The sequence below is a fragment of the Ambystoma mexicanum genome, chromosome 7p (genome assembly GCF_040938575.1).
Source record: "Ambystoma mexicanum isolate Mex_15411 chromosome 7p, UKY_AmexF1_1, whole genome shotgun sequence".
In the NCBI taxonomy this organism is placed as follows: domain Eukaryota; kingdom Metazoa; phylum Chordata; class Amphibia; order Caudata; family Ambystomatidae; genus Ambystoma; species Ambystoma mexicanum.
Genome location: NC_090939.1, coordinates 349,018,462 through 349,039,015, shown reverse-complemented (window position 1 = coordinate 349,039,015; position 20,554 = coordinate 349,018,462).

Genomic DNA, 20,554 nt, shown 5'->3' with positions numbered 1-20,554 from the left:
CGTCAGAGGCAGCTCCACAGGGCACCCAGGTGACTGATGGGTGGGAAGATGGCACAGAGGACGACTGGCGCGTAGGGGGTCTAGTTGAGGAGGGGGTCGGAGCAAGCCCCATCAGACGGAGGAATCCGGCCTGGGTGACCTGTCCCAGCAGGCTGACGTGGTCAATGAGCCATTCGAGATGACTTGCAGTATCTTCATGAAAAGACTGCACGTCACCTCGCATGGCCCGTTGACGCAACGCCACACCAGCCAGGACAGGCTCAACCCGGACCTGGATAGCCACGTCCACAGGCAGAGGAAGGCCAGTTGACTTGAGCTCATCCCCTGCCTGAAAACGGGTCTGGACGTAGGCATCCCTGCTGGTGCAAGATGATGCAGGGACAGGATCAGGGACAGGATTGCACACAGGCACCTCCACGGCGGCCTGTGCTGCCTCCTGTCCCTGGTCCTGCACTGCACCACTAGCACCAGTGGGATCCCCACCTCCAGACCCCGTCTCTGGTGCTTGCATGGCCTCCTCCTCCACCAAACCCCCCACCAACCTGGATGACTCCGTGCCATCTTCCCCCGTTGGGCCCTGTGGGGTCCCAGCTGCCCCTTCTGCTGCCGAGGAGTCCAACTCCAACCTCCGCCTCTTGGACCTCCCCCCGGCAGCTGCGGCCTGGGACGCGGCACCGGACTCCTCACTCCCTGACGAGATGACAACATGGGAGGGGAGCCGGGCCTTGCGTCTCCGGCTGGCGGTGGGATCCCCGCCGCTGTGCTCCACAGCACCTTCTCCGCCCTCTTCATCAGTTGACGCTGCAGACAGGGAGAAACAAAACACAGGCATCAGGGCACTGTACAATTGACACATACACACATGACAGTTGTACATGAGTGGCATTGGCAAACCTCAGACATGTCATCACAATCCCCAACACACATGTCATTACAACTCACACACATGAGCCATACCACAGCCATATCGCAACTGCCACCACCATCCATACACATACAACAGCATGAGCAGCCAAAGGTGAGCCAGACATCACATGCAACACAGGAAGTGCACCACACATTTACACACACCACCACACTTGCATGCATGTGTACACCTCTGCCAAGTGTCGCAGTGTTCAGACGGGCGTCCATGTCACATCTGCCAATCAGGCTTCCACATACCGCTGTCACATGCATCCATGTTGCATCACTGTTGCACCCTTGTCAAATACACACACATGCACATGTACACAGTGCTGATACATGCAGCCGAAAACAACATACATGCGTGACATCACGGACATGTCTACTTACATACACATTCATCCAAACATGTGTGCCCACACAACTGCATTTGGCATGCAAGCCTACACACACAAGCACCATCCATGTCTCACACATTACAGCCCTCGCATGTGTCAGCCCCACGGCCCTGTACACCCCCACCCATACTCGACCCCATACAAACAGATGTGCAACCTACACACTACTGAATAATCACCACACGCACTGCTCACAATCAGGATGCATGTACACTCACCGCTCGACTCCAAACGGGTCTGCTTCTCAAGGACCTGGACGTGGAGCGCTGGGGATATGCGTTCCAGGACCCTCATCTGTTCTTCCGACAAGTGGCCCCGGCGCCCCTTGGCATCCGCTGCCTTCAAGAGGCGCCGGGCCTTGTTCAGGGTCCTGGACCTGAAGTCCTCCCAGCGCTTCCTGACATGTTGTAAGTCGCAGACTGCCACCCCCTCCGCGTAGATGGCAGTCACGATGTCAGTCCAGATCCGAGTCCGTCCTTCCTTGTCGGCGCAGGAACTTCCGAAAAGGGCATCATACTGCCCCAGGACTTGCTCCACCAGGACACCAACTTCGGTGGCACTGAAGCTGGTGCCCCTCTGCCTCTCTGGCCGGGGGTTGTCAGTGGTCACAGATGGTGTTTGCCCCGACATGACAACCCCAGAGGCAGGAGTGGGTGGGCAACTGGGTCCTGGGGCTGGGCTGTGGAGCAATGGAATACCAGTGGGGAGTCTTCGGTTCCAGCAGGGGTGGTCACAGCAACAGCACCCCTGGCTGATGTGCAGGCAGCAAATGGCAGTGCACGTGGGCAGCAGGCAGTCAGGCAGCAGCAGATGGCAGGTGGGAGCGTGCTCGGGGCTCTGGGGGGCAGTAGTTCGGCCTTCTGGGCAGGAGCGTGGTCTTCCGTGTGCTTACGCGTGGCCAGCTTGATACGGAGTGATTTGGCACGTGAAAAATCTGCACGTCAGCGTGTAATTCGAGGAAAGGCCCTTAGCACGTAAGTGCGTCTGCACGCATACGCATTTTCATTGGACAGAAGGCCCCTCAAGCGCAAGCGCCCCTGTGACGTGACTTTTACAGACGTGCATGGGCATTTCAGCGCGCGTGAAAAACTGCACGTCCGCGTGTAATACGAGGAAAGGGCCCATGCGCGTAAGCGCACGTGGAAACTGCACGTCAGTGTGTAATACGAGGAAAGGCCCTTAGCGCGTATGCACGGCAGCACGCATATGCGATTTCATTGGACCAAAGGCCCTTAGCGCGTGACCGCGTCTGTGACGTGACGCGTGCAGGTGTTTCCCTCATTGCAAGTGATGACAGAACACACGTGGATTTCCACCAATCGCGTGTGAAAGTTCCCGGCATGTGGACGGCCCTGCGGACCCTCGGGGCCATGGAGGAGGACCGCCTCTGGGACATTGAGCAGGAGTTCGATGATGCCCTGGCCCGGAACATCCACAAGTGAGCCGTGAAACTAGCCCGCTGCCCTTGTACATAGTTTCTAGGTAGTGTTAGGTTTCATTTTTCTTTTTATTTTATTTGGACCTTTCGGACATTGGCCACATTTTTGTATATAGTTTATTTTATTAGTTAGTGTAGTTAGATAGGTTTCCTTTATTTTGTTGGGATAATGGACCCTGGCTTGTTCCCATGTACATAGTTGACAGTTGGATTGTATTTTTTTTTCTATTTTTAACCATGGAGCAATGGCTTTCTTTTTTATTTCCCATTGGATTTTGTTTTGTGGACATTGACTTTGGACATTACTTTGGAATTTTATTTTTGGTTTTGCTTTTTTTGACGGACATGCTTCGTTTCATTTTTGTACATTCACGTTTCTGTTTCTTCATTTTTTATTCTATTTATGTTTCCTTTAATACATATTATTTTTGGTGAACTTCAATGTGTGGTATCTCATTGGTTTCATGCATTTCATGATATGTGTTTTGAGATTCACTGACACCCATTGGGTGTATGTGAGGGAAATGTGTTTGTTTCGGAACTTGCAATTGGTGTTCTGTGATGTAATTGCAAATTATGAGTGGGTGGATGCAATACTCGGGTGGGTGTTTTGCATTTGGAGGCTGACCATAGGGACCAGGGATCTAGATTGTGATGACATGTTGGCTGGGGAACATGAGTTGCACATTGGTGGGGGCCTGTTGGCAGGTGCCCCACAGTGCTGGGGGGTGGGGGTGGTGGGAGACATGGATGGGGGCCTGGTGGAGGCTGCCCCTGCACGGCTGGGGGGTGGGGGGGGGTGGTTCGACATGGGTGGGGGCCTGGTGGAGGCTGCCCCTGGTGGCTGGGGGGTGGGGGTGCTGGGAGACATGGGTGGGGGCCTGGTGGAGGCTGCTCCTGCACTGCTGGGGGGTGGGGGTGGTGGGAGACATGGGTGGGGGCCTGGTGGAGGCTGCCCCTGGTGGCTGGGGGGTGGGGGTGCTGGGAGACATGGGTGGGGGCCTGGTGGAGGCTGCCCCTGCACTGCTAAGGGGTGGGGGGTGGGAGACATGGGTGGGGGCCTGCTGGCAGGTGCCCCACAGTGCTGGGGGTGGGGGTGGTGTGAGACATGGGTGGGGGCCTGATGGAGGCTGCCCCTGGTGACTGGGGGTGTGGGGGTGGTGGGAGACATGGGTGGGGGCCTGGTGGAGGCTGCCCCTGGTCGCTGGGGGTGGGGGTGGTGTGAGACATGGGTGGGGGCCTGGTGGAGGCTGCCCCTAGTGGCTGGGGGGTGGGGGTGGTGGGAGACATGGGTGGGGGCCTGGTGGAGGCTGCCCCTGCACTGCTGGGGGGTGGGGGGGTGGGAGACATGGGTGGGGCCTGGTGGAGTCTGCTCCTGCACTGCTGGGGGGTGGGGGTGGTGGGAGACATGGGTGGGGACCTGGTGGAGGCTGCCCCTGGTGGCTGGGGGGTGGGGGTGCTGGGAGACATGGGTGGGGGCCTGGTGGAGGCTGCCCCTGCACTGCTGGGGGGTGGGGGGCGGGAGACATGGGTGGGGGCCTGATGGAGGCTGCCCCTGGGGAGTGGGGGGTGGGGGTGGTGGGAGACATGGGTGGGGGCCTGGTGGAGGCTGCCCCTGGTGACTGGGGGTTGGGGGTGGTGGGAGACATGGGTGGGGGCCTGGTGGAGGCTGCCTCTGGTGGCTGGGGGGTGGGGGTGGTGTGAGACATGGGTGGGGGCCTGGTGGAGGCTGCCCCTGGTGGCTGGGGGGTGGTGTGAGACATGGGTGGGGGCCTGGTAGAGGCTGCCCCTGGTGGCTGGGGGGTGGGGGTGGTGGGAGACATGGGTGGGGGCCTGGTGGAGGCTGCCCCTGCACTGCTGGGGGGTGGGGGGGTGGGAGACATGGGTGGGGGCCTGGTGGAGGCTGCTCCTGCACTGCTGGGGGGTGGGGGTGGTGGGAGACATAGGTGGGGGCCTGGTGGAGGCTGCCCCTGGTGGCTGGGGGGTGGGGGTGCTGGGAGACATGGGTGGGGGCCTGGTGGAGGCTGCCCCTGCACTGCTGGAGGGTGGGGGGGTGGGAGACATGGGTGGGGGCCTGGTGGAGGCTGCCCCTGGGGAGTGGGGGGTGGGGGTGGTGGGAGACATGGGTGGGGGCCTGGTGGAGGCTGCCCCTGGTGACTGGGGGGGTGGGGGTGGTGGGAGACATGGGTGGGGGCCTGGTGGAGGCTGCCCCTGGTGGCTGGGGGGTGGGGGTGGTATGAGACATGGGTGGGGGCCTGGTGGAGGCTGCCCCTGGTGGCTGGGGGGTGGGGGTGGTCTGAGACATGGGTGGGGGCCTGGTGGAGGCTGCCCCTGGTGGCTGGGGGGTGGGGGTGGTAGGAGACATGGGTGGGGGCCTGGTGGAGGCTGCCCTTGCACTGCTGGGGTGGGGGTGGTGGGAGACATGGGTGGGGGCCTGGTGGAGGCTGCCCCTGGTGACTGGGGGGTGGGGGTGCTGGGAGACATGGGTGGGGGCCTGGTGGTGGGTGCCCCTGCACTGCTGGGGGGTGGGGGTGGTGGGGAACATGAGTTGGACATGGGTGGGGCCTGCTGGCAGGTGCACCACAGTGCTGGGGGGTGGGGGTGGTGGGAGACATGGGTGGGGGCCTGGTGGTGGGTGCCCCTGCACTGCTGGGGGGTGGGGGTGGTGGGAGAGATGGGTGGGGGCCTGGTGGTGGGTGCCCCTGCACTGCTGGGGGGTGGGGGTGCTGGGAGACATGGGTGGGGCCTGGTGGAGGGTGCCCCTGGTGACTGGGGGTGCAGGGGGACATGCGTTGGTGGGCAGTAGTGCAAGTTGACATGTGGGTTGGCTGGGGGTCATGGCCATGGTGGATGGTGTGCCTGCAGGACATGTGCAGGGTAGGCCCCTGTGGTGTCAGCCACCTGCAGGGGCCGTGGAGGGTGTAGAGGGGACACCTGGGAGGACCCACACGTGCAATTCACGTGTGCTGCTCCCGGCGCACCCCTGTAATACACGTACCCTGATGAGATTGCGTGTGGAACTTCCCGCGCACCCCTGGAATACACGTACCCCGCTCAATCGCGTGTGTAACTTCCCGCGCACCCCTGTAATACACGTACCCTGATGGAATTGCGTGTGGAACTTCCCGCGCACCCCTGGAATACACGTGCCCTGCTGATGTTGCGTGGGATACTTCCCCCACACCCTGAAATACACGTACCCTGATGAGATCGCGTGTGTGACTTACCGCGCACCCCCGAAGTACACGTACCCCGCTCAATCGCGTGTGTAACTTCCCGCGCACCCCCGAAATACACGTACGAAAAAGTTCACGCTAACCCCTGAAATACACGTAGTCCGCTCCCCCAGGCCCGATCGCGTGTAAATGTTCACGCGAACCCCTGAAATACACGTAGCCCGCTCCCCCAGGCCCGATCGAGTGAAAAAGTTCACGCGAAGCGCTGAGATACACGTAGCCTGCTCCCCCAGGCCCGATCGCGTGAAAAAGTTCACGCGAACCACAGAGATACACATAGCCCGCTAACCCAGGCCCGATCGCGTGAGAATGTTCACGCGAACCCCTGAAATACACGTAGCCCGCTCCCCCAGGCCCGATCGCGTGAGAAAGTTCACGCGCACCCCCGAAATACACGTACCCTGCTCAATCGCGTGTGTAACTTCCCGCGCAACCCCGAAATACACGTGCCCCGCTCGCACAGGCACTATTGCTGTATGTTGCCACTTTTGTAATGCGCAGGGATGCTACCGCCTGCCTTCGTGTGGCGGACGTGTTTCGGCTTGTGCGTGTCTTTCGCTGTGCGTGGCTTTGCCCTATTCGATTCCATGAATACGTGTGGTTCGGGTGCGTGTGGGCGTTCCGTCTGCTTCCCTGCAGTACATCCCCAGTTACGCCCTTATTTTCGCGAGTTGTTCCCCATTCCGCGCGTTACGCCCCGTGTTCCGCCCATTTTCTAGTGTATGCGCCGAAGTTGTGCACTTTCACTGTGCGCGTCTCGCACGTCTTTTGGGATGTTGCAGTGACGTGTGCGCCATGCACGGGTTTGGCGCACATCCCGAGGAAGACACGCGCAGGGACTTCCATGAATCGCACGCGTGCGCGTGCGCCTGTTTTTTTCCGCTTGCGCCTGCTTGCGCCTGCTTGCGCACGTTTGTTCCATGAATCGGCCCCATAGTGTTTTTGGAATAAGACGACAATTGGACTGCTGTGCTGGAATGGTGAAATTCACTATAAACTCACAGGAAGATCCACAAGAATTTCTAATGTACTTACTATTAGTACTGGAAAACAAAAACATACCTATAAATGAATTCTTCCAGATTTCATACATGTGGAAACATACATGCACTCTGTGCAACAATGTGACACAAGAAGAAATTCCCAATGAACGCTTCATATATATATCAATACCAAATTGTGAATCCATTCCATTTCAACAACTTGTACAAAATGCAAATCATGGTAGATTATGCTCTACCTGCAATTCAGATAATCGCTCCACATTAGTAATACAAACACATAGTAAATACGTAATACTAATGCTTCTACGTTACAATTCAGATGGTACCAAAAACAACTGCAAGCTGACTGGATTCACACATAGTCAAATATCACTTGGTAAGAAAACCTTCACAACAATAGGTATAATCTACCACGCAGGAGCCACAACCAATTCAGGGCACTACACGGCATATATAAAAAAGAAATGTGGATGGTTTGAATGTAATGATAGTACCATTACTCTAAAGCAGAGATTACCAGCAAATCTTAAAAACGCTTATTTGATGTTCTTAAAACCAAAACTGTATTTAAACCTTTAAGTAAATTTGTGTTAAAATAATATAAACTGTTAGAATACTCCAAAAGCTATCTAACAGCTCAAAGATTCTACAACAACTAATCAGATAAATGAATACCACTAAATTAGGCCAAAAAATACACAGTTAGAATACGCCAATTGGTATCTAACTGTCCCAAAATTTAACAATATCCAAATAGATAAATCAAAACCACTAAAATATATTAAAAAAATAGACAGTTAGAATACGCCAATTGGTATCTAACTGCTCCAAAATTTTATAATATCAAAACAAATGAAGAATCTGTTACTGCTCCAAAAAAAATACAACAAAGCAAAGTATAAAGCATTAGCCAGAAACAAAAAGTGAACATTGAAAACAAACAAATAAACTGTAGCATAACAGAAAAAGGTTTTTTTTTTAATCCAACATGGATTTTTTTTTCTCCCACAGACCCAATGATTTTAGCAACAAAAAACAGAAACTGAGCAAATTGCACAGTACTCTGATTTGTACTTTACTAAATATGAGGGTCGAAAAAAAATAAAAGTATATTGCTTATACAATGTAATAAGCCATTACAAAATACTAATAATAACATGCTATTTTCTTTTATCACAGAAATTAAGAAGAAAAACATGTACTCCCATTACTAGACCAAACAGTAACTATACAATAATAAGGACGACCATAGCAGCATATCACATTCATAGTATCTAATACCTTTGTTCCTTATACATTTGTTTTTCACCCAAAGTTATAAGCAAATATGAATGTGATATGCTGCGGTGGTTGTTGCCATGGCATAGAGTCTTGGGTGCATGGTCAAATGGCCATGCACCCAAGACTCTATGCCCTGGCAACAACCACCGCAGCATATCACATCCATAGAGTCAAATATTTCAACTATGATCTATGGGAAACTTTTAAGGTCCGCGAAAAATGTGAGTGTTCTTAGAACACTTTGAACTTGCCAGCGAACAATACGGACACCGTTTTCAGGACACCCCCTACGAACATTTCAGAACAACGCGATAGTTCTTAGAACACTTTCAACTTAACAACGAACAATACGGACAGCGTCCTGAGGACACCCCCTACGAACATTCCAGAACACCGGGAGTGTTCTCAAAAACGTCTTCAGAACACCCCCATTTTGTTTATTTGCGAACATTTCAGGACACCGCGGGTGTTCTTAGAACACATTCAACTTGACAGAGAACAATACGGACAGCGTCCTCAGGACACCCCCTACGAATGCTCCCCGGACACGGCGAGTGTTCTTAGAAGCGTCTTCAGAACATCACCATCTTGTTTATTTGCGAACATTTCAGGACACCGCGAGTGTTCTTAGGACACATTCAACTTGACAGAGAACAATACGGACAGCGTCCTCAGGACACCCCCTACGAACATTCCAGGACACCGGGAGTGTTCTTAGAAGCTTCTTCAGAACACCAGCATCTTGTTTATTTGCGAACATTTCAGGACATCGTGAGTGTTCTTAGGACACATTCAACTTGACAGAGAACAATACGGACAGCGTCCTCAGGACACCCCCTACGAACACTCCCCGGACACCGTGAGTGTTCTTAGAAGCGTCTACAGAACACCACCATCTTGTTTATTTGCGAACATTTCAGGACACCGCGAGTGTTCTTAGGACACATTCAACTTGACAGAGAACAATACGGACAGCGTCCTCAGGACACCCCCTACGAACACTCCCCGGACACCGCAAGTGTTCTTAGAAGCGTCTTCAGAACACCCCCATTTTGTTTATTTGCGAACATTTCAGGACACCGCGGGTGTTCTTAGTACACATTCAACTTGACAGAGAACAATACGGACAGCATCCTCAGGACACCCCCTACGAACATTTCAGGACACCGGGAGTGTTCTCAAAAACGTCTTCAGAACACCCCCATTTTGTTTATTTGCGAACATTTCAGGACACCGCGGGTGTCCTTAGAACACATTCAACTTGACAGAGAACAATATGGACAGCGTCCTCAGGACACCCCCTACGAACACTCCCCGGACACCGCCAGTGTTCTTAGAACAGTTTCACTTTGCTTGCGAACAAAACGGACACATATTGAGTCCTTAGAACACCCCCCAGTCAGTTTATTTAGAACATTTCAGAACACCCGTGATGTCCGCAAACAAATTGAACACAAAAAGAACGTCTAACACATAAAAAACACAACTTTCATCCTATCTCATACACTCCCACCCTCCCCAAACACTCCTACACACCAACACACTCTACAAAATACACATTTTGAACAAAGTGTCACTGCGCTGTCCGCGGACGTCCGCGAATCCAAGATGGCAGGCGCTACCAAAAAATCTGACGCACTTCACGCTCAACGCCATCCAATCAGCGAACACGTTGCATGTCTGCGAACATCACGCAAGACGATTGGCCAATCAGGACACTGTCCACGGAGCGAACAGGGAAGTGTGTCCGCGAACCAAACACAGATATCACTAATTTCTTTTGACCTACTTTTTGGTCATTTTAAAAAAAAATACTGGACGGATTTTCACCAAATTTGCAAAAGCACGCTTTCGGGACCAAGCCACTGCTCCGGTCCAAATTTGGTGGAAATCCGTCCAGCGGTTTGGGCTGTAGGCGCAAGCAACATTTTTTTCCCATTTAGTCTATGGGAAAAAAAAAGTTTTGGGACCCCCCCTATAACTTTACCCCCCTGGAAGAATCCTCACCAAACTTTGCAAAAAAATTCAGAGTGACCCAAATACTTATTTTGCAAAGTTTGGTGAGGATCCGTCCAGGGAGAGCGAAGTTATAAGCCACCCAAAAAGTGCTCTTCCTATGAAAACAGCAACTTAACCATAACTACATGGCCACTACCGTGGCCATGTAATATATATAGGATAAGCAGCAGTTTTGAAACAGAGCAATCATTTCTCTGCATAAAGGTAATCAGTTAGGTTATGAACACTTTTTGCTACTACTGCTGTTTTTTTCTTACTTCAATTTCCTTGTATATACTCATATTTGTATGTGGTGTTGTCTCTTTGTGTTTTGTCTATAATAATGCAATTATGTAGTAAGTGAGTTGTATTATCTACTTATCACATGTTTCACAGTATGCAAAAGTCTAATAAGAAAACAGTTATCATTTCTCTATTCAACATAGCAAGCTTATGAATATTGCACCACCATCATTTATGCTGCACACAATGCCTATGTTTCTACATGAGCACATTAGTATACTGGATGGACTAATTAGCCCTTGATATTTATTCCAATGATCATTGGCACTTTTTAAAATTAACATTACAATAAGAAACCCTTGTACAGACTTTTCATGAAAGGTAAATGCACATGTGATGTCATCAGTGATGTCATCAATGACATTTGTGATGTCATCTTTGATGCCCTGGGTGTTAGTCTTAGCAGTGCACGGTGGTGGCACAAGTTATGGTTGCTTAGCTTGCCATAACTGGTGAATTTCAAGGGTTTTTCGGTTTTACTTGGAACCATAGCGTCCCTTTAACAAAGTTTTTTCACTGACTATCTATATATATATAATGTTCAGTGAAAAAAACTTTGTTAAAGGGACGTTATGGTTCCAAGTAAAACCGAAAAACCCTTGAAATTCGTCAGTTATGGTAAGCTAAGCAACCATAACTCGCGCCACCACCGTGCACTGCTAAGACTAACACCCAGGACATCAAAGATGACATCACAAATTGAAAATCTACACGCAAGCAGGCGCAAGCAGGCGCAAGCGGAAAAAAACATGGAATTCATGGAAGTCCCTGCGCGTGTACACCCCGGGATGTGCGCCAAACCCGTGCATGGCGCACAAGTCACAGCAACATCCCGAATGGCGTGCGCGACGCGCACAGTGAAAGCGCACAACCTCGGCGCATACACCAGAAAGTGGGCGGGACACGGGGCGTAACGCGTGGAATGGGGAACAACGCGCGAAAATAAGGGCGTAACTGGGGATGTACTGCAGGGAAGCAGACGGAACGCCCACACGCACTCGAACCACACGTATTCATGGAATCGAATAGGGCAAAGCCACGCACAGCCAAAGACACGCACAAGCCGAAACACGTCCGCCACACGAAGGCAGGCGGTAGCGTCCCTGCGCATTACAAAAGTGGCAACATACAGCAATTGGATTGGGCCTGTGCGAGCGGGCTATGTGTATTTCAGGGGATCGCGTGAACTTTTTCACGCTATCGGGCCGGGGGGAGCGGGCTACGTGTATTTCAGGGGTTCGCGTGAACTTTTTTACGCGATCGGGCCTGGGGGAGCGGGCTACGTGTATTTTAGGGGTTCGCGTGAAGTTTATCACGCGATCGGGCCTGGGGGAGCGGGCTACGTGTATTTCAGGGTTCCCGTGAACTTTTTCACGCGATCGGGCCTGGGGGAGCGGGCTACGTGTACTTCAGGGGTTCGCGTGAACTTTTTCACGCGATCGGGCCTGGGAGAGCGGGCTACGTGTACTTCAGGGGTTCGCGTGAAGTTTTTCACGCGATCGGGCCTGGGGGAGCGGGCTACGTGTATTTCAGGGGTTCTCGTGAAGTTTTTCACGCGATCGGGCCTGGGGGAGCGGGATACGTGTATTTCAGGGGTTCGCGTGAAGTTTCTCACGCGATCGGGCTTGGGGGAGCGGGCTATGTGTATTTCAGGGGTTCACGTGAAGTTTCTCACGCGATCGGGCCTGGGGGAGCGGGCTACGTGTACTTCAGGGGTTCGTGTGAAGTTTTTCACGCGATCGGGCCTGGGGGAGCGGGCTACGTGTACATCAGGGGTTCGCGTGAAGTTTCTCACGCGATCGGGCCTGGGGGAGCGGGCTACGTGTACTTCAGGGGTTCGCGTGAAGTTTCTCACGCGATCGGGCCTGGGGGAGCGGGCTATGTGTATTTCAGGGGTTCGCGTGAAGTTATTCACGCGAACGGGCCTGGGGGAGCGGGCTACGTGTATATCAGGGGTTCGCGTGAAGTTTTTCACGCGATCGGGCCTGGGGGAGCGGGGTACCACTCACCGTCTGCCTTGCGTGTAGAAGAACGCGTAGCCAACACCCGCTGTGAAGTAATAGCGTGTGAACCCCAACGGATGGAAAACACACGCACCACACGAAAAGCACGTACAGAACATTGTAAAGGCACGCGGGGATCTCCAAGCCCTGCCAGGGCAACGCCCGTGCGCAAAACGTCACAGACGCGCTTACGCTGTAAGGGCCTTTGGTCCAATGAAATCGCGTACGCGTGCTGACGCGCTTACGCGCTAAGGGCCTTTCCTCGAATATCACACTGACGTGCAGGATTTTCACGTGCCAAATCACTCCGTATCAAGCTGGCCACGCGAAAACACACGGAAGACCACGCTCCTGCCCAGAAGGCTGAATTACTGCCCCCCAGTGCCCCGAGCAGCCTCCCACGTGCCATCTGCTGCTGCCTGCCTGCCTGCCTGCTGCCACCGTGCCCTGCCATTTGGTGCCTGCACAACAGCCATCTGCAGGGGTCCAGTTGCTGTGTCCACCCCTGCTGGAACAGAAGACTCCCGACTCAGATAACATCGCTCCACAGCCCAGCCCCAGGACCCAGTTGCCCACCCACTCCTGCCCCTGGGGTTGCCGTGTCGGGCACATCCACATCTGGCACCAGTGGCAACCCCCGGCCAGAGGGGCAGAGGGGCACCAGCTTCACTGCCACCGAAGTTGGTGTCCTGGTGGAGCAAGTCCTGGGGCAGTATGATGCCCTCTTCGGATCGTCCCGCGCCAACAAGGAAGGACGGGAGAGGATCTGGGCCGACTGTGTGGTTGCCATCAACGCGGAGGGGGTGGCAACCCGCACCATCCAGAAGGTCAAGAAGCGCTGGGAAGACATGAGGTCCAGGACCCTCATGAAGGCCCGGCGCCTCGTGGAGGGGGGCCGGGGCCGGATGAGTTCCATCCAGATGGGGGTCCTGGAACGCGTACACCCAGCGCTCCACGCCCAGGTCCTTGAGAGGGAGACCCGTCTGGAGTTGAGCGGTAAGTGGCCAAGCATTGCTGTGTGAGACAGGGCATGTTGCAGTGTGCTGGTTGTCTGATACTTGCCTGTATGTGTGACATAGGCCATGTACGCATGTATGTGTGCAGGGACATCATGGTAATGCATGTGCGACCAGTAATGTGTGAACCGCATGGTTGTTGCATGTGTTTAAATGCGACATGGGGAGCCCTATGCAGATTGTACACATGAGAGCATGGCAGTCTCTGTTCCTGGACATGGGTGGGGGTGAGGGATGGGTGCTGATGTCAGGTACATATATGGTGTCCATGTCTGTGTGCCTGACCTGCGTGTCTGTGACTTGTGGATGCCATGGATGCATGACACATGTCTGTGACAATGTACAGATTCACTGATGCAGCCTAGTCATCCTTGTATCCACTGTGATTGGGGTGTACGGGGCCAGATAGATGTGACTGAGGTGAAGTGTGTGCATGTGATAGGCATGACCCATGATGCATGTGAGTTCCATTACATTGTATGTTTCGAGAATCCATTGGACATGTATGGAAATGTCCATGGCATGCACCATGACTGTCACTGTGTGTGTTTTGCCTGGACTGACACATGTGTTGTGGAGGGACATGATGGAAGTGTACTTTGACAGTGGCACTCATCTGCTATTGCTTCCTGTCTAGGGGACCATTGTACAGTACCCTGATGCTTGTGTTCTATGTCTCCCTCTACGCAGCGGCTAGTGAAGAAGAGGATGGAGACGGCGCTGTGGAGCAAGGCGTCGGGGATGCCCCCACGGCTGCAGCGGAAGGGGTGGGTGAGCCCCCACAGGGGCCTGCTACGGCGGAAGACGGTGAGGAGCCATCCAGGTTGGTGGTTTCCACAGAGGAGGAGGAGGCCAGGCGCACATGGGGCCTGGTGGGGGCATCCCTGCTGGTGCAAGTGGTGCAGTCCAGGGGCAGGGGCAGGAGGCAGCACAGGTCACCATGGAGGGGCCTGTGCATGTCGCTGTCCCTGACCCTGTGGGTGCACCACCATGCACCAGCAGGGATGCCCCGTCCAAGGCCCGTCCGCAGGTAGAGGGGATGTCCATGTTATCTGACTCCCCTCCACCTGCGGACGAGGGGACCCCTGGCCGTATGGAGAAGGTCCTGATTGGGGTCGCGATGCGCACGGCTGTGATTTGTGATGCCGTGCGTGCTTCCCAGGAGGAGCACGCACGTCATCACGAAGAGCACCGTGCCGACGTGGCCCAATTGGGATCGTCCATGTTCGGGGGTTTCCTGCATGTGTCGGCCAATCTGGCGGCCCTCTCCTCCTCTGTGGAGACTATACGCCAGTCGTTCTCCTTGCCGTCTTCCACCCAGATGCCACCAGGGCCCCCTGTGGACCTGCCCTGACCAATGCAGCCAGCTCGGTGGGGATCCCATCCCTGCCACAGTCGGGAGTCAGAGGTCCAGCAGGGGTGGACACCACAGCAACTGTACCCCAGCAGATGGAGGATGTGCCGGCATCATCAGGCAGGGCACGTGCACGACGGCGTCAGTGTATTCCATCAGCCTGGATGCCGTCGTGCTGGCAGAGGCAGTGGCGTCGGAGGCAGCAGCGGAGTCAACGTGGGAGGCATCATGGCTCGGGGCCATCAACATCGGAGGGGCAGGCATCGGCCGGAGGGCAGGAGGACCCAGGACGGGAAGTGTCTTCCGTGTGGTAGCGGTTGGGCCAGCATATAGGTGCGGAGCGGCGGCGGGCGGAAGAGGCGCGGCTCACAATGGTCAGAGCGGAGAACTCCATGCGGAGGGCCCTGAGGCGGGCCGAGTGCCTCGAGGAAATCCGCAGGGGGTTGGAGGACCAGATGGCGTCGTCCCTGCGGACCCTCGGGGCCATGGAACAGGACCACCTCCGGGACATAGACGAGGAGTTTGATGATGCCCTGGCCCGGAACACCACAGAGTGAGCCGCTGGACTTGCCCGCCGCCTTTGTATATAGTTCTTTAGTTTTAGGTTTCATTTGTTTCTTCTTATGATTTGGAGTCGACGGACACAGCTCCACTTTTTGTATATAGTTGCATTTTAGTTAGGGTTTTTTGTAGTTTTCCTTTGTTCAGTTGGGCTCATGGACCCTTGGATGTTTTGTACATAGTTCTTCATTGGATTGATTTTATTTTGAATGTGACTTTGAACAACTTTTTTTTGGATTTGGATTTGTAGTTTTGATTTTTTTGGACGGACATGCAGCTTATCTTTTTTTCATTGCCATTGTAGTTTGTTTCATTTCATTTGCATTCAATTTTTTTTAATACAATTTTGTTTTCATACTTCACTGTGTGGTATCATCTCATTGGTTTCATGCATGTCATGTTGGGTGTTTTCCCATTCATTTGCAACCATTGTGTGTGACGGACATGGGTTCATTTGCTTTATGAACATTGGGGGTGTAATATGTAATTTCCATTTCCATGTGGGAGAATGGGTTACTTGGTAGGGCCTTTTGGCTGTGGAGGCTGACCATAACGCACATGATTGGGGATTGTGAGGACCTGGGTGCAGGGGGACATGAGTGGGGGCCTCGTGGAGGCTGCCCCTGGTGACTGGGGGGCGGGGGTGCTGGGAGACTTGGGTGGGGGCCTGGTGGAGGCTGCCCCTGGTGGCGGGAGGGTGGGGGTGCTGGGAGACATGGGTGGGGGGCCTGGTGGAGGCTGCCCCTGGTGGCTGGGGGTGGGGGTGGTGGGAGACATGGGTGGGGGCCTGTGGAGGGTGCCCCTGGTGGCTGGGGGTGCAGGGGGACATGCGTTGGTGGGCAGTAGTGCAAGTTGACATGTGGGTTGGCTGGGGGGCATGGCCATGGTGGATGGGGTGCCTGCAGGACATGTGCAGGGTAGGCCCCTGTGGTGTGAGCCACCTGCAGGGGCCGTGGAGGGTGTAGAGGGAACACCTGGGAGGACCCACACGTGCAATTCACGTGTGGTGCTCCCCGCGCACCCCTGAAATACGCATACCCTGCTCGCACGGGCCCAATCGCATGTGGAAATTCCCGCGCACCCCTGAAATACACGTACCCTGCTGATATCGCGTGTGGAACTTCACGCGCACCCCGAAATACACGTACCCTGATGGAATCGCGTGTGGAACTTCCCGCGCACCCCTGGTATACACGTACCCTGCTGATTTCGCGTGTGAGACTTCCCCCGCACCCTGTAATACACATACCCTGATGGAATCGCGTGTGGAACTTCCCGCGCACCCCTGAGATACGCGTACCCTGCTCGCACGGGCCCAATCGTGTGTGGAAATTCCCGCGCACCCCTGAAATACACATACCCAGATGGAATTGTGTGTGGAACTTCCCGCGCACCCCTGGAATACACGTACCCTGCTGTAATCGCGTGTGTAACTTCCCCTGCACCCTGAAATACACGTACCCTGCTGATATCGCGTGTGGAACTTCCCACGCACCCCTGGAATACACGTACCCTGCTGTAATCGCGTGTGAGACTTCCCATGCACTCTGAAATACACGTATCCTGCTGATATCGCGTGTGGAACTTCACGCACACCCCGAAATACACGTACCCTGATGGAATCGCGTGTGGAACTTCCCGCGCACCCCTGGTATACACGTACCCTGCTGATTTCGCGTGTGAGACTTCCCCCGCACCCTGTAATACACGTACCCTGATGGAATCGCGTGTGGAACTTCCTGCGCACCCATAAGATACGCGTACCCTGCTTGCACGGGCCCAATCACGTGTGGAAATTCCTGCGCACCCCTGAAATACACGTACCCTGATGGAATCGCGTGTGTAACTTCCCCTGCACCCTGAAATACACGTACCCTGCTGATATCGCGTGTGGAACTTCACGCGCACCCCGAAATACACGAACCCTGATGGAATCGCGTGAGGTACTTCCCGCGCACCCCAGTGATACACGTAGCCCGCTTGCTGTGCTGGTACAGGGTTCCTGCGCACCCCTAAGATACGCGTACCCTGCTCGCACGGGCCCAATCGCGTGTGGAAATTCCTGCGCACCCCTGAAATACACGTACCCTGATGGAATCGCGTGTGTAACTTCCCCTGCACGGGCCCAATCGCGTGTGGAAATTCCCGCACACCCCTGAAATACACGTACCCTGCTGATATCGCGTGTGGAACTTCACGCGCACCCCGAAATACACGTACCCTGCTGTAATCGCGTGTGTAACTTCCCCTGCACCCTGAAATACACGTACCCTGCTGATATCGCGTGTGGAACTTCCCACGCACCCCTGGAATACACGTACCCTGCTGTAATCGCGTGTGAGACTTCCCCTGCACCCTGAAATACACATACCCTGCTGATATCGCCTGTGGAACTTCACGCACACCCCTAAATACACGCACCCTGATGGAATCGCGTGTGGAACTTCCCGCGCACCCCTGGTATACACGTACCCTGCTGATTTCGCGTGTGAGACTTCCCCCGCACCCTATAATACACCTACCCTGATGGAATCGCGTGTCGAACTTCCTGCGCACCCCTAAGATATGCGTACCCTGCTCGCACGGGCCCAATCGCGTGTGGAAATTCATGCCACCCCTGAAATACACGTACCCTGATGGAATCGCGTGTGTAACTTCCCCTGCACCCTGAAATACACGTACCCTGCTGACATCGCGTGTGGAACTTCACGCGCACCCCTGAAATACACGTACCCTGCTGATATCGCGTGTGGAACTTCACGCGCACCCCGAAATACACGAACCCTGATGGAATCGCGTGTGGAACTTCCCGCGCACCCCAGTGATACACGTAGCCCGCTTGCTGTGCTGGTACAGGGTTAGCGCAGCCCTTTGCGCTGAATTGGTTATACTGATGGCTTTTCCCTGCGCGAGAGGCGTTCTTGGGCGCGTAACTGGCGCTGCTGCAGGGTCGCTGCGCCACTGTGCGCCACGGCTGGTTTTGGTGGCTGGAATCCATGAATACGCTGTGCGCGGAATTGGATTTTAGCGCACGCGGCTGGCGCAGGGATTCGCATGCGCACACTGTGCACCAGTCGCGTGCGCCTCTTGTGCGCTGGATTCTATGAATTACCCACTTAATGTTCGCAGACATGTTCGGAGAACAGTACCACTACCTAAAAACTGTGGGGGGGTGGGGGGGTATGTTTGATTGTTATATCATAATATAGGAACATTTAACAAATTCAAAAAGCAGCACACAAACACATTATATATAGTAATACATAAGAAATGTAACCAATATGTTCTGAAATGGAATATACCACAAGAACATAGATTGGCTTCCAACATAATTACCTCACAGACACAACAGAACTGAGAACAAGACCAGACCCACTGAATACATAGGACTTATCTTACCAGAAATAGTAAGTGTACTTCATTTTACTGATATATTTATAAACTTTCTGTATTAGATTAAAAAATATATTATCTTTTTTTTTTTCTCACAGAAATGTCTAGTACTCTGGAATGGCTAGAGGACAATTTCCCACATGAAGAAATGTCACAAGATAGTGAAACTAATGGTAAACACTTTAAATATTATTATTTTGTATACATTTAATATATATATTTTTTTTGTACAGAGCATAACAAAATAGAATCTACCTCTGAAGAAGCTGTTATGGCAAACACGCTTGACAACATAAAAGAAAAAATTGATTTACTGTTGACCAATTTTAATAATTTGAAAACTTTTGTTGAAGATCATTTTAAAACAAAAACGTCATACCATTGCCCCACATGTACTTGTCCCTCCTCACCATATCCCAGTCAATTATCCCGAAACCCTCTCCATAATCCAAAACGTTTTGATGAGATTTCCATCCCTTCTTCACCTAATACCAATCATGTTGAAACCCCAAATTCTCCTGTTTTTGTTTCTGTTTCTGCCTTACCTTCTCTGTCATAAATTATTAATATATGTTAAATAAAGTTTAATTTTTATATTGTATTGTGAATAGTTTCCATTTTTTTTTTTAAAAACAATAAAAGTGTCCGCGGACAGTGCGAGTGTTCTGAAATGTTCGTACATAAACGAAAATGGAGGTGTCCTGAAGAACACCACACCTGTTCGTACTGTTCGCTAGCAAGTTGAAACTGTTCTAAGAACACACGTGGTGTCCTGAAATGTTCGTAATTAAATGAAAATGGAGGTGTCCTGAACAACAGTACAACTGTTCGTAGTGTTCGCTAGCAACATGAAACTGTACTAAGAACACACGCGGTGTCCTGAATTGTTCGTAAACAAACAAAAATTAAAGTGTCCTAAAGAACACTATACCTGTCCGGTACTGTTCGCTAGCAAGTTCAAACTGTCCTAAGAACGATATCGGTGTCCTGAAATGTTCGTACATAAATGAAAATGGAGGTGTCCTGAAGAACACTATACCTGTTCGTAGTGTTCGCTACCCAATTGAAACTGTTCTGAGAACACACGCGGTGTCCTGAAATGTTCGTTTCACGTGTGACGCACTTTTAATTACTTCAGAACCCGAAAAGTGTCCGTAGGACATCAATGCGCATGCGCTAACCAATCTACGTGCACTTGGTGTCCTGTGGACAGGCGCTTCCTCCGCGGACTAGTTCGCAAACGGATCATATGACCGCGCCCACACTCATCGTGTGTCCTGAAATGCGGACACTGTTCGTGTCCCCGAACAATTTAAAAGTACATTTTCAGTTAATCCATAATATTTTTCAATAAAATCTCACCATGGCACAAGTCCCACATAGCAATCTTGAGTTTCTATATACCTTTTGAAACTTTCCGATCCTTTTTTTGTGTTCGATCTGTCCGCGGACAGTGCTCATGTCCGCGGACCGCGCACAAGCACCCCTATAAAAGACCACGCCCAAGAGCTTATTCCCATTGTGTTTCTGGCTATTCTTCAGAACACAGTGATTTTTGCTGCCACCTGCAGACTACACCATCATCGAGATGGCATCCTTGGCTGCTGAACTGCCACTTGGTGCTGCACCTGCTTCAGCACCACCCCCGCCCCCTCCACCACCA